Genomic DNA, 14,389 nt, shown 5'->3' with positions numbered 1-14,389 from the left:
CTGTGCATTCACGATAAGAAGGTATAGTAACCAAATATTGTTTTCTGCAGTATTATTCTTTTAACAAAATGGTTTTTTTATTATTATAATATAAGCTTGCTCTCACGCTAGTGATGTGTGTATAAAGTCGCCAGGCGTGAATAGTTCCACTTTTTGAGACACTCCCGGCAACTATACTAGGCGCCGAGTCGTTTAACTCGTACTGCAGGAAACTACATCCGTCAGTTGAAAATCAAAACTGAACTAAATGACTCACAGGGTTCACCCCAGCGGTCCATTCTTATTGCCATGACACAACTTTTTGAAGTGATTGTACACCTCCTAAGAGAGCATAAAAATTATAGTTGTTAGTTTGCATATCTTTCTTTGTTTTACAGTGTTATCGACCTCGACTTACTTATTCATAATATGATTGTGAATATCAACTTCATATTGATCCCTGGAGCCTTTACCAGACTGGTAAACGGAAACGATATATCTCTTGGAACGGACTACTGGGCTAACACGACGTGCATCCCCCTATAATTTATGTTGAGGAATAAAATGCTTCGTGGATGTGATTTTAAAATCTATATTTAATGGCAAAGAGGAGCAGAATTGTTCCCAGTAAAGCTTGACAAAGTAGGAGATAAAGACAAGAGAAATTATAAGATACCCTGAAGATATCAAGCATGAGTGAAGGGATGAGATGAACATAATTTTCAAAGTTGATGCCTAAGGGAATGATTTAGGGTTCAGGTTATCTAAGGACAGTTGCAGATGTATCGCCTGGAACACCAATTATGACTAACTGACTGACTGACTGATTGACAGATTCTTTCACTCATTGCAATCACTTTTGGATTAACCAGTTCTAACTCAGCTTGGTTACTTTTGGCAAATTCATTTATTCATAATTTGTTAATTCAGGTATTAATATTAATAAATATTACCAGTTATTAACCTTTTGTAGTGTAGGGGCTTCTCTCAGCGGAATAAAATCGTCTGGCATTAGCCAGAATAAAATACCAAAGTGCGGCATTGCCCTACAAAGGGTTAAAGTATAAGGTTACCCTGCAATGGCAATAATTATTTACAATACAGGTATCTGGACACGAGTTGAGGGCCCCTCTCTGCCAGGATATATGGCTGGTACTCCCCTCACCTCCGTACACACACACCCACACACGTCACGTTTATTAGGAACAGTCCGCCACTTAATCAGTAAAATGCAACTCATGCTTTTGCCAAACAGCGAACACTTTTTACTCTTATTGCTATAATTTAATGGAATTCCTTTCAGATATGTTAAAAATATGAAGTAACAGTACGTTAGTTAGGCTAGTAATGATGCAATACATTTATAGCTTGTATTTTGATTATCTATGTGACCGTCCCTGTATAGAGACCTTTAATTTTCGGAAAAATAAATATACAGGAATTGCAGTGATATCACAATAATACACAAAACGCATGGCATATACAGCACACACACACACACACACACACACATATATATATATATATATATATATATATATATATATATATATATATATATATATATATATATATATATATATATATATATATATATATATTCTGACCTTAAGAGAAAAGAAAATTTCACAACTCATGTTGCTATGTTGTCCAGTTTATTCAACAGTCACCATTAACCCCGGGTTGGCGCAGCACTGGGAAAATAGTATGTAAAATAAATATTCATGAAACTTTCCATAAAAGGTAGAGTGTTAGGGCTCCAACCCGGAGGAAAAATACAAAGCAAAATAAATATTCATGAAAGTTCACATAAAACGTAAACAGTGAGGATCCGAAGCCGAGGGAAGATACGGCAACAAATCTTCATAAAACAACCCATAGTTCCTCCATAAGTTTTCTTAATTGATGTGATTTTGTTAAAAAAATAAAGAAAACACCTTGTGGAACTATTTGTATGTATGCGCCGGTATATAATGTATGTATGTATGTATGTATGTAAGAATGCGTTGTTGTCAGATGTGGGAGTTCATTTGTTATCGTTGAATTGAATTGAATTGAATTGAAACAGTTTATTTAGCCAGAAAAACACAGATACAGAGTGAATAATAATAACAATATTAACATGGCTGAGCCAGTTGAGAACCAGAGCTCTCCTGTAGGCACCTGATATATACTATGCATTTATCATCTGGAATAGCATGGTGGTAATAAGAACATATCATAATGTTACCACGGTTATCACTTCAATATGTATTTATTTTATTGATTGATTGATTTTTTTTAGTTTATCTTTTATTTATATTATAAGTATATACATAAATTACATTTGAATTGAAAAGCATAAGTATAATGGGGGAGCAGTACAACATGGGTTGTACAGTATTAAGGTTGATCAAGAGAACAGAGCTGTCAGGATTATGTCCAAATATGTTTATTGCAATGGTAATTTCTTATCTTTTTACATGATAATTTCCGATAAAACGGTTTTGATGGTACAATAAAAGCAGGTACTGTAAATATAGAAGATATTACAAGAAATATTAATAATTAGACAATAGATATTTTAAGAAATGAATTAAAGGAAGGGAGCGTAGTCTTTGCTCGGATGTGTGGGGGTAAGTTGTTCCACACCTTCACACCATGATATTTTATGGAGGTCTGGGACTGAGAGGAGCGCATGGGGGGTGGTCTTAGTAGCTCTGGGTGCCTTAGGTTGCATCTCTGATTTTTCCGGAACTGGAAATAATTATTGTGAAGCAAGTGATTGATACCTTTGTAAGCAAAGAGGGCACAGCTTCAGATGTTAATATCTTCGAATTTTAACATTTTCAATTCAGCAAATTTTTCGTTTGTGTGATCAGTTTTTTTTTCAAGTAGGTCATTGTCCGTACAACTCTCTTTTGTGCAGTAACCAGGGATTGTGTTTTTAAGGAGCCAGAGGCCCACCATAGTGTGTGACAGTGTATCAGGTGTTGGTAAACAAGATCATGATAGATTTCTTTCATTGCTGTGAGAATGAGTGACTGTCAAATGTGATACATGATACCTCACTGCTTATTGACTTTACTGTGAATGGCTTGTATGTGGTTTCTCCAGTTAAGTTTCTCATCAACAATAACTCCGAGGAATTCAGTATTTTGTTCGCGTTTGAGGACTGTATACAGAGGTACAGGGGTCCAAGTCTGGGGGTAAGTTTATCCTTCTGTGAAAGATCATGTAGTGGGTATTAATAACGTTTAAGGTCAGTTTATTACGTATTACCCAGGTCCTGACTTTAGTCAATTCAGTTTTCGTAGTTCTCGTCAAGAAATGGAGGTCTGAGTTGCTGGCATAGAGATTACTATCGTCTGCAAAATAATAAGTTGCATTTTATGATGGCTTGGACTATGTCGTTTACGTACAACAAAAACAGTACTGGACCGCGAATGGAACCTTGGGGGACGACATGCAAGATTGGGGAGGAGTTAGATTGGTGATTATTATAGCAGACATAGGGCTTCCTATTGGACAGATATGAGGTAAACCCATTGTGGGACAGGCCCCTAACGCCGTAATGTTCAAGCTTTGAAAGGAGGATGGTATGGTCGACAGTATCAAAGGCTTTAGAGAGGTTCAAGAATATACTGACTGTGAACTGACTGTCATCAAAGTGTCACGTGCCTGAGTGCTCGGGAACTCGCATAGCATGAGGCATATGTTCACGCCTACATTTCACACAAGCTATTAATAATTTGTTAATTGTACTTATTATATTATTATTGTTCTTAGTTACTTAGGTTAACTGTATATTTATGTATGTTGTTAATATGCATCATTGTCTTACTCTGTTTAGTCAACTCAAGAGTAGTATTAATTAATTATATAAAATATCCAGCAAATGTCCTGGATCACGTAATATGAGACGCGCTCCTCGGCGTGCCCACGCTTCCCCAGTAGCGAAAAACCGTGGCATAGGGTAGATGTGTCCATTCGTTCTCTAGCCTTGGCCCTTGTCTAGTGCCTTGTCCAGGCTTCTGCAATGCCCTAGGGGTATCAGGTATTAGTGACACGTTTAGTTAGGCCTAGGAAGGGATCCTGGTGGTAAGGAATCTCCTGTTTGGTAGGAATAATCATTTTGTAGTGATTGTTGTATATATATATTTTGTATGTCTGTGTAATATAGTTATGTTAAGTAATATTCGTTTGGTCTAACTCCTTACGGTATATTTTCGCCCTTCCGGCATCACTCTTATTTTATTATACAATTACTTATTCCCTTAAATTCATGTTTCCTAGTCATTACTCCCTTTAGAACATAAATTGAATTAATTAATTATCTTCCCTTTTGTGATTCACTTATTTCAACTTGTTCATACTTATTCAAGTACATTTAGTTGAGTAGGTTTTTTGTGGGGATAATTATTGCCGTGTTCCCTATTTGTTCCTTTATTTGTTAATAACTTGGGGTAGGTTTCACTCCCCAAGTATAAAGGGTAGTGGGATCGCGACAAGTGGGGGCCTGTGTCCGGGAACTAACCACCATTGTTGTGTCATATCAAGTGTTGTTACTCGCCAGGTGTTGTTGCATCGCTAAGTATTTTTGGATGCAACTTGCTGTGTTCACAGTGTTCATTTTTATTGCTCCTGTTATTGCTTAAGCTACTGGTGAGTTAACCCTTATCTTGTGTACCAGGTCTTTGGTTAATCCCTTGCTGTGTTTCACAGTTGGTTGCATTTTGATATTATTAATTAGCTAGCTAGTTAGCTTAGCTGCCACGGTTACTGTTTTTTTCGCTACTCGATTTTGAGTTCAACATGTTTGACCTGGAAAGCTTTTTGGCTTCACCTTCAGCCGAAGTACTGAAGGGGCTTACTAAGGCAGAGTGGCAATCCCTCGCTGCTTATTATGAAGTAGAAGGCCGCTCTTCCATGAATAAGGCTAGGTTAGAAGAGGCTGTCCTCAACTACCTTATTGACAATGAAATCATAGCCCAACCGTCGGGAAATTCAGAGGAAATTGTTACACCAAGTAATTTGGCCTTACAAGTTGAACTCAAGAGACTCGAGGTGGAGCTGGAAACTCTCAAACAACGAGGTTTGGCTCAGGGTAGTAATACTTCAACATTCAGTGTAGACAAATGTCTCAACAGTGTTCCTAAATTTAATGAGGAAGAACCAGACAAGTTCTTCTCTCTTTTTGAGAAAATTGCCCGACTTAACAAGTGGCCTGTTTCTCAATGGTCTCAACTTATTTATAGATCTTTCACTGGTAAAGCATTAGATGTGTTTTCTGCCCTCTCTGAGGATCAATGTCTAGACTATGCCCTTCTTAAGTCCGCGGTTTTGAGCGCTTATAAACTTGTTCCTGAAGCCTACCGGCAACAGTTCCGTAACTGCCGGAAGACTGACAAACAAACATTTGTGGAGTTCTTCAGGCAGAAACAGGTCCTTTGTCGGAGGTGGATTGAAAGTGAGTCTGCCCATGTAGAACATGACAAGCTTGTTGAACTAATCCTGCTAGAGGAGGTTAGAAAGTGTATCCCAGGCGACATTCGAGCACACTTGGATCAGAGAGGTATCTGTACCCTGGCTGATGCTGGTCCAGTGGCTGACCATTATTCCTTAACTAATAGAAATGTAAATTCCAGGTCTTATGCTCCCATGTCCCAGTCCTTCACTTCCTTCAAGCGGCCCACACCAACATCTACATCGGGGTCCCTGCCTCTTGTCATACCGACCCGACCCTCAGGTTCTGCATCATCTACCCCGGGTGAGCCCATGGTCCATGGGACAGGTGGATCTACTCCTACTGGTGAGAGAAACTCTAGTTGCAGGTACTGTAAGAAGCCAGGACATGTCATCAGCGACTGTCTCAAGTTAAAGAAAAGAAATTCCTCTCACCAAGGATCCCCCGCTCTTTTGGTCAGGGTGGCCGAGCAATCTGAGAAATTATTGGAGCCCTGTGTCACTGCCCTCAGTCAGACTGTTGCCCTGATGCTTCCCCCTCTTCTATGATATCAACCTTTGAACCATTTTGTTCTCCTGGTTCCTTAGCTTTGGATCAATTCAGTCAACCCATTTCTGTTAAACTCTTGAGAGACACAGGCTCAGCCTTATCTCTTGTTACTAAAGAAGCTGCTCCATTCCTGGATTCATGCTATACTGGTAGCTGGGTGCTTGTGAACGGTTTGACCGGTGGGTCGCGTATTCCCCTTTGTCAAGTGTACCTGCGGTCATCCATAAAGTCAGGCTATGTCACGTTAGGAGTAGTAGATAGCTTACCTGTAGAAGGGGTCTCTCTATTGATAGGAAATGACCTCGTTGGCGACATGATGTTCCCTAATGTTGTGATCTCATCTTGTCCCACTGCCGAGAATAATACTGTGCAGTTAGAAGTAGACTTTCCAGGGTTGTTCCCTGCGTGTGCTGTGACCCGTAGCATGAGCCGCAGTACAGAGGTAGAAGAGACTAGTGAAGTTGATGAAGTTTCCCTCCAGGACTGTGAGAAGTCCGAGGATAATCTTATCCAGCCGGACCATACTGATCTTGGTCTCAGTGAATTTTTTGAGGATTCCCCACAACCAGATAACCTCCAGATTAGTTCTGATGGAGATAGGAACCCAGATGTCACTAGTTTTGGTTCCTCTCCCATCACTAGGAGTAAGTTTATTGAGCTACAAGCAGGGGATCCTGAGCTAGTAGGTTTTCTCAATAGGTCAGTTACTGAGACAGAAGCTGAGCAAGAATCAAATTGCTACTACACTAGGTCTGGTGTATTAATGCGGAAGTTCCGTCCCTCCAATTCTCCTGCCAATCACCCTTGGTTAGTTCATCATCAAGTTGTTATTCCCAAATCTTTGCGGCAGGACATACTTAGTATCGCTCATGATGGGGTGGGTGGTCATTTAGGAGTTAGGAAGACCTATGCAAAAATTTTATCCCAGTTCTTTTGGCCTAGGATGAAGAAAGACGTCAGCTCTTACTGTCGCGCTTGCCATGATTGTCAGGTAGTGGGGAAACCGAACCCCAGTGTCAAACCATTCCCTCTGCAGCCTATCCCAGTCATTGAAGAGCCCTTCAGTAAGGTGGTCATATATTGTGTCGGTCCCTTACCTAAGACCCCTCGTGGTCATCAGTTCTTGCTAACCATTATTGATTGTGCAACCCGTTATCCTGAAGCCATTCCTTTGCGCCGCATCACAGCGAAGAATGTTATCAAAGCCTTAACCCACTTCTTCACTCAAGTAGGCCTTCCTACACTGGTGCAGTCAGATCAGGGTTCCAATTTTACTTCCCGGTTGTTTAATCAGGTAATGCAAACCCTGGGAGTCCGGCAGTTGAGGTCTTCGGCCTATCACCCTCAGTCACAGGGGGTGGTAGAGAGATTTCACCAGACACTAAAACTCATGTTGCGCACCTTCTGTCTGGAGACTGGGAAGGATTGGGACGAGGGAGTTGACCTGCTTTTGTTTGCTGTTCGGGACAGTAAACAAGAGTCGCTAGGATTCTCGCCCTTCCAGCTCGTCTATGGACATGAGGCGCGAGGGCCTCTTAAGGTGTTAAAAGAGTGTTGGTTGAGTGATCAGAGCGCGACGCCCTTAGCTTCATATGTGGTCCAATTCAAGGAGAAGTTGCGTCTGGCTGTAGAACTTGCCCAGTCCAACTTAAGGTGTGCTCAGGTGAAAATGAAACTGCATTTTGATAAGGCCCATCAGGCAAAACCTAGAGAATTCCAAGTGGGGGAGCAGGTGTTGGCCTTCCTGCCCTTACATGATCACCCTTTTAAATCCAAATACAGTGGTCCATATGAAGTACTAGAAAAACAGGGGTCCGTGAATTATGTGATTAGCACCCCTGAACGGCGTAAGAAAAAACGCCTTATCCATGTCAATCTTTTAAAGTCATATCATGTTCGTAACGAAACCCTGGGAAAAGCAGTTGCTTGTGTTGATCAATCCTTGCCAACTTGTATCATTGTGCCAGAGTGTAAGGATGATAAAGATCAGTGTTTTTCTGAAATAATGAATGGGTCTAGTGTAAAAGTTGAAAACTCGACTATCTTGGAGGACCCCAGTGCTAAGTTGTGCCATCTCTCTAGTGACCAAGCCAATAATATAAAGTCTCTATTACAGGAGTATCTTATTATAGTTGGTGATTACCCACTCTCCTGTTCAGTGCTGGAGCATGACGTTGAGACCAGGGGAGCCAAGCCAATCCGACAGCGTCCCTACCGTCTTAATGCCTTCAAGCGGGAGTGTGTGCGAGCCGAGGTACAGCGTCTTCAAGAGCTAGGCCTCGTCGAACCCAGCATCAGTCCATGGGCATCCCCTGTTGTTCTAGTTCCAAAGCCGAATGGGTCAATGCGGCTGTGTGTGGATTATCCCAAGGTGAATGCTGTCACCGAACCCGATGGTTATTCCTTGCCACGCATCGACGACGTGATCGACGATCTTGGAGAGGCAAGGTACGTGACCAAGTTGGATCTCCTCCAGGGCTACTACCAGATAAGACTGACTGAACACTCCAGGGCCATCTCTGCTTTTGTCACTCCTGAAGGGTTGTACCAATTCACAGTCCTTCCGTTTGGTATGCGGAACACCCCTGCAACCTTTCAACCCCTCATGAATTTCATCACGTCTGGTCTGGAAGGTGTCCGCTGTTACCTAGACGACCTTATCGTCTTCAGCAGTTCCTGGGAAGATCACATGAGTCGTCTACAAGCCCTCTTCTCCGTACTGGCTGCAAGCAAGCTGACGGTGAACCTCGTCAAACCTGAGTTCGGCCATGCCCACGTCACTTTCTTGGGGCATGTTGTCGGACAAGGGGAAGTCCAGCCTATAGCAGCCAAAATTGAGGTAATTCAACAGTATCCAGTGCCAGGCGATAAGAAGAGTGTGATGAGGTTGCTGGGTATGGCGGGGTACTACCGCCGTTTTTGTCCAAACTTCTCCTCCGTTGCCTCTCCCATGACTGACCTGCTGAGTGGCAAGAAAACCTTCAAGTGGACTACGGCTTGCCAGGAATCTTTTGAGAATCTTAAATCCCTGCTGGCAAATGCTCCTGTACTACTTGCACCTGACCTCCAGAAACAGTTCACTCTCCATGTCGACGCCAGTGAAATTGGCACCGGTGCTGTGCTTCTGCAAGAGGGTGAGAGTGATCAAGTGCTTCACCCGCTGTGCTATTTTTCTAGAAAATTTAACAAATATCAAAGAAACTATGCCACCATTGAAAAGGAGGCTTTATCACTGATCATGGCACTAGAAAACTTCAACGTATTTATTGGCAGCACTGCTTATCCCGTTCAAGTGTTCACTGATCATAACCCACTTACTTTTGTTGACAAGATGAAACATACCAACCAAAGACTTTTGAGGTGGGCTCTATCACTTCAGCCCTATAACTTGAACATTTCCCATATCCGCGGAAAAGAGAACGTGTTGGCTGAGGCACTTTCTCGAGTCTGATTATTTAGAAACAATGTCTATATGCAAATTATTTTTTGTTTTATTGTCATTGAGTACCTTGTGTTTATATTATGAATTATTTTGCTTCATATTGATTTAAACTGATTGTGTTAGTTATTACTTTCACTGTGTAGCTGAATATCCATTTTCGCTTCCAGTTAGTTGTAAGCTCACTTTTTTTGGGGAGGTGTCACGTGCCTGAGCGCTCGGGAACTCGCATAGCGTGAGGCATATGTTCACGCCTACATTTCACACAAGCTATTAATAATTTGTTAATTGTACTTATTATATTATTATTGTTCTTAGTTACTAGGTTAACTGTATATTTATGTATGTTATTAATACGCATCATTGTCTTACTCTGTTAAGTCAACTCAAGAGTAGTATTAATTAATTATATAAAATATCCAGCAAATGTCCTGGATCACGTAATATGAGACGCGCTCCTCGGCGTGCCCACGCTTCCCCAGTAGCGAAAAACCGTGGCATAGGGTAGATGTGTCCATTCGTTCTCTAGCCTTGACCCTTGTCTAGTGCCTTGTCCAGTCTTCTGCAATGCCCTAGGGGTATCAGGTATTAGTGACACGTTTAGTTAGGCCTAGGAAGGGATCCTGGTGGTAAGGAATCTCCTGTTTGGTAGGAATAATCATTTTGTAGTGATTGTTGTATATATATATTTCGTATGTCTGTGTAATATAGTAATGTTAAGCAATATTCGTTTGGTCTAACTCCTTACGGTATATTTTCGCCCTTCCGGCATCACTCTTATTTTATTATACAATTACTTATTCCCTTAAATTCATGTTTGCTAGTCATTACTCCCTTTAGAACATAAATTGAATTAATTAATTATCTTCCCTTTAGTGATTCACTTATTTCAACTTGTTCATACTTATTCAAGTACATTTAGTTGAGTAGGTTTTTTGTGGGGATAATTATTGCCGTGTTCCCTATTTGTTCCTTTATTTGTTAATAACTTGGGGTAGGTTTCACTCCCCAAGTATAAAGGGTAGTGGGATCGAGACAAATGGAATTTTAGATGTCATTAGTAAAGGATAGCAGAGCACTCTCAGTCGACCTTCTAGCTCTGTAAAGATGTTATTGGCATTGCAAAAGGAATTTAGTCTACTACATGCTAGCTTCTCCAGTATCTTACTCAAGGCTGGTAGGACAGATATGGGGCGGTAATTCTTGAAGAGACCTTTGTCCCCAGGTTTTTTTCATATGCTGGGTGAACATTAGGAATTTTCAGTTTATCCGGAAAGACACCACTAGTGAAGGAGGAGTTGCAAATGTGTAGGAGAACAGGTAGTAATAGGTGGGCTACATTCTTAATGATGCTCATTGGTATATTGTCTTCGCCTGCTGCTGCATCTTTGGAAATTTTTTGATGGCCAGTAATTCATCTACTGTGACAGGGGATAAGAACAGCTCATTTTGCTGTCTGTTTTGCAGGTAGGCACTAAATTCCTCATGGTGATCAGGGATGCTCTCTGCAAGATTTTTGCCAACATTAATAAAATATTCATTGAGGTGGTTGGCACTGAGGGAGAGTTAGTTGCAACTGAATCATTTAACATAAAAGCTGAGTGGGGGGGCCGAAGACTGAGTGTTCCTATCTGAATAGAATTTATGACATTCAAGGTTTTCTTACCGGCGCCTGATGCTGACTGGAGCATATTTGTATAATAGGTACGTCTGGCATTTCTAACTGCTTGTGTTACTCTATTTTTGATACTTCGGTAAGCATCACCGAAAGTTATGGGTCTTTTTGCAACTTTCCTTTGGAGTTTGTGTTTTTCTTTTATTATTATCTTAATTTCGCTTGTGATATAGGGATTGGAAATGGATGCAATTTTCACTGACTTAGTCTTGAGCGGGAAGCATTTATCAAAGCAAGCATTGAAGATGCAAGGGAAGTTGCAGCTGTTAACGTTAGGGTTGTCGGAGGCATTCATTAGGTTGTTTTAAAAAAGGAGCATGTTGTCGGTGCAGTAGTCTACAGTATGTATTGTATTGAGACTCTACTAGACCTTTCAGGTCTTGTGGCTGTTTTATACATGGCAAAAACTGGGAAGTGATCTGAGATATTGTTATAAATAATTCCACTTGCTAGGTTGTTAGGAGTGTTGTTAGTCCAGATATGATCTATCACAGTGGCAGAGGTGGCAGTTACTCTAGTGGGTTTGGTTTATAGTGTTGAAGAAGAGCTTAGAATGACAGGTAGCAAGAAGGTCTAATACCGAGGTGTCGGTTTCTGATTTTAAAAGATCAAAGTTGAAATCTCCTGTAATGCAGCAAAGTTTTCTCTCTGAACTTATGATAGAGATAAGCTCCGAAAATTTATCAAGAAAATTTCTTACATTAGTGTGGGGTCTTCTTTAGATTACCTCTACTAGAATATTTCGTGTGTCGTTACGAAATTCAGTGAAAACACTCTCCATGTACTCCTCCTGAACCTTTAGATCATCTCTTACAGAAGTGTTATACTTGATACCAACATATAGGGCGACACCACCACTGTGTCGTGACGTGTTGACGCAGTGTCTATTATAATTAGGAATGTTATACAAATGTTCAATATTGTTAGTGAGTTTGGTCTCACAGAACCCAAGTACATCAAATTTGTGGTCAATAGAAGATAAACACTGATCTAAAAAGGTATCTAGATGAAGGGGAATACTGCTGATGTTATGGCTAATCAAGGAGAAGGAATGAGGTAGTAGGAGACTAGAACTAAACTCGGGAGAGTCAGGAATGTAATAGTTACAGTTTGGGTTGGTGTAACCCAGTGAGTTTTGTAGAAAGACATCAGCATCGATATGAGGGAGTATTGTGTCGACACCATGGGTAAAGGGGGTGTAACACATACGATCTAGCACATCTAAGTGAATGACACTAGCATCATCAGTGTAGGAACATTGATAGTGATTAAGGAACAGTAAAAACTCAGGGTCACTGAGGTGTGAAAAAGGAAGATCTAAGAAAGTTATAATAGTGTCGGGGGGTAACGTACTCACAAGTGCTACAACCAACAGAATTATGATGACCGGTACTGTTGAGGGTGATTCCCAGATTGGAGTGGGAGGTGCGCCTGTCACTTGGTTTTGAGGGTTGCTGGTTTCACAGAGGGTAGTCGCAGTACCCGAGGGGGGGCGGACTCTCAGATGATAGCGACAGTGTCTGGTTCCCCCTCAGTGGGGAGGGTGTTCTCGAGGGGCTTGGGGGGTTGGTACAGCGGGTCGGTGATTGGGCGGGTGTCCACTTGCCTGATCCCTCACAACAAGGGTTTTATGTCTGAATGTCACATGTTTCCCTTGTTTTCTGGCTTCTTTTAACTGATCCCTTTGCTGTAGGCGGGCTTCAATCTTACCTGGGCAAAGGTCCTCTTTGACAAAGACAGTGGTGCCTTTCAGCTTACTGCGTTGATAAAACACTTTGTCACGGTCAGAGGGGGCCAGGTGTAAGCAGGTAGGTCTTGGCATCATGGTCCAGCATGTCAAATGTTATTGGAATATTCCATTGGCTGAACAGCAATGATAACACGAAGAATTCGTTCCTTGGTTTGCAAATCTAATTTGTTGAAGCTTCAATAACACAATATTTCACTTCTCCTTAAGTTTGAAATTAGGTCACTAGGGATTTTCTTTCCATATTGAAATAACTTTAATCTGGAGTCTCATACCGTTGTTTCCATTAGGAAATTAAGGTAGATTAGAAAGGCCATGAAAGCAGAAAAACATTCTCCAAACATTCATCTAGTAAACTGCCATGCCAATAACTATTTCTTGATTTTTTTTATCATTACAAAAAACTGACTTCCTTGAATATCACGCTGTTCTAGACTGTGTCAGATTTGCGATCGCTCTGTCGATTTGTTTTTGTTTTTACGTGACACTGAATCTTTCCTTGGTAGAATCGAGGCCTACTGTATATAGCAGTCCTCACCCCTAGTAGGGATGAAACCCAGTTTCCCCTCCACCAATCGACGAGTGTATACATTTTACTATATTCTCTCTTTCTCTTTAGCTTCACCCTTGATATACTGAAGACTAATTCAGAAGTGTTTGCACACACACACACACACATACACACACACACACACACACACACACACACACACACACACACACACTACTACTACTAATACTTTGCTGTCACTCGGTATCGATCAACCAGCTATGGTACAATGATACGAGTTATTAGGAATGTCATCTAGGCTGGTGAGTTTTGATGTTACTAAAGAGACCCGCAGGGTCGTCCACATTCGTTGCACATGTGGAGGGCTGCATCTAGTGCGGGAGGGGCGGTGGCAGCGTCTTTCCGGAGTTGGCGCTTGTCTGACTCGGTTTGCAGTCAGGCTAACTTGAAAGTATTGACAGCTTTCCGTGTGGTGTTCCTAGAAGCGTTACGATGTGGAGTAATCGACTCCCAGGTGAGGGCGTCGATTTGGTACTTTTTCAGGTTTGTCTTAAGACTATCCTTATACCTTTTCAATTGCCGTCCGGCGTTATGTTTACTATTCGTTAGGTGATTGTAAAGTAGCTGCTTTGTCAGTCTACTGTCCTCCATGCGGGTAACATGGCAAGTCCAGCGTTGCTGTTCATGGATAATTGCAGCCGCGATGCTCCTACAGTTGGTGTCAGCGAGAATACTGGCATTTGTTCTCTTATCTTCCCACCGGACTTGGAGGATAGGGTGTAGACTACGTTGGTGAACGTTTCGAAGTGCGTTTAGGTGCCTCCTGTATGTAACCCATGACTTCCTGCCATATAGCAGGGTGGAGAGGACCACTGCTTGATATAAGTGCAACTTTATCGATAATATCAGTTCCCTACAGCCGAAGACACGGGTATGGAGTCTGCCAAAGGCTTGAGATGCACATCTGATCCGATCTTCAATCTCTTCATCGATGTCCACGGTGGTGGACAGGTGGGACCCGAGATACTGAAAGTGGGTAACAT

The sequence above is a fragment of the Homarus americanus genome, unplaced genomic scaffold (genome assembly GCF_018991925.1).
Source record: "Homarus americanus isolate GMGI-L3 unplaced genomic scaffold, GMGI_Hamer_2.0 scaffold39675, whole genome shotgun sequence".
In the NCBI taxonomy this organism is placed as follows: domain Eukaryota; kingdom Metazoa; phylum Arthropoda; class Malacostraca; order Decapoda; family Nephropidae; genus Homarus; species Homarus americanus.
This window is presented reverse-complemented; position numbering follows the sequence as displayed.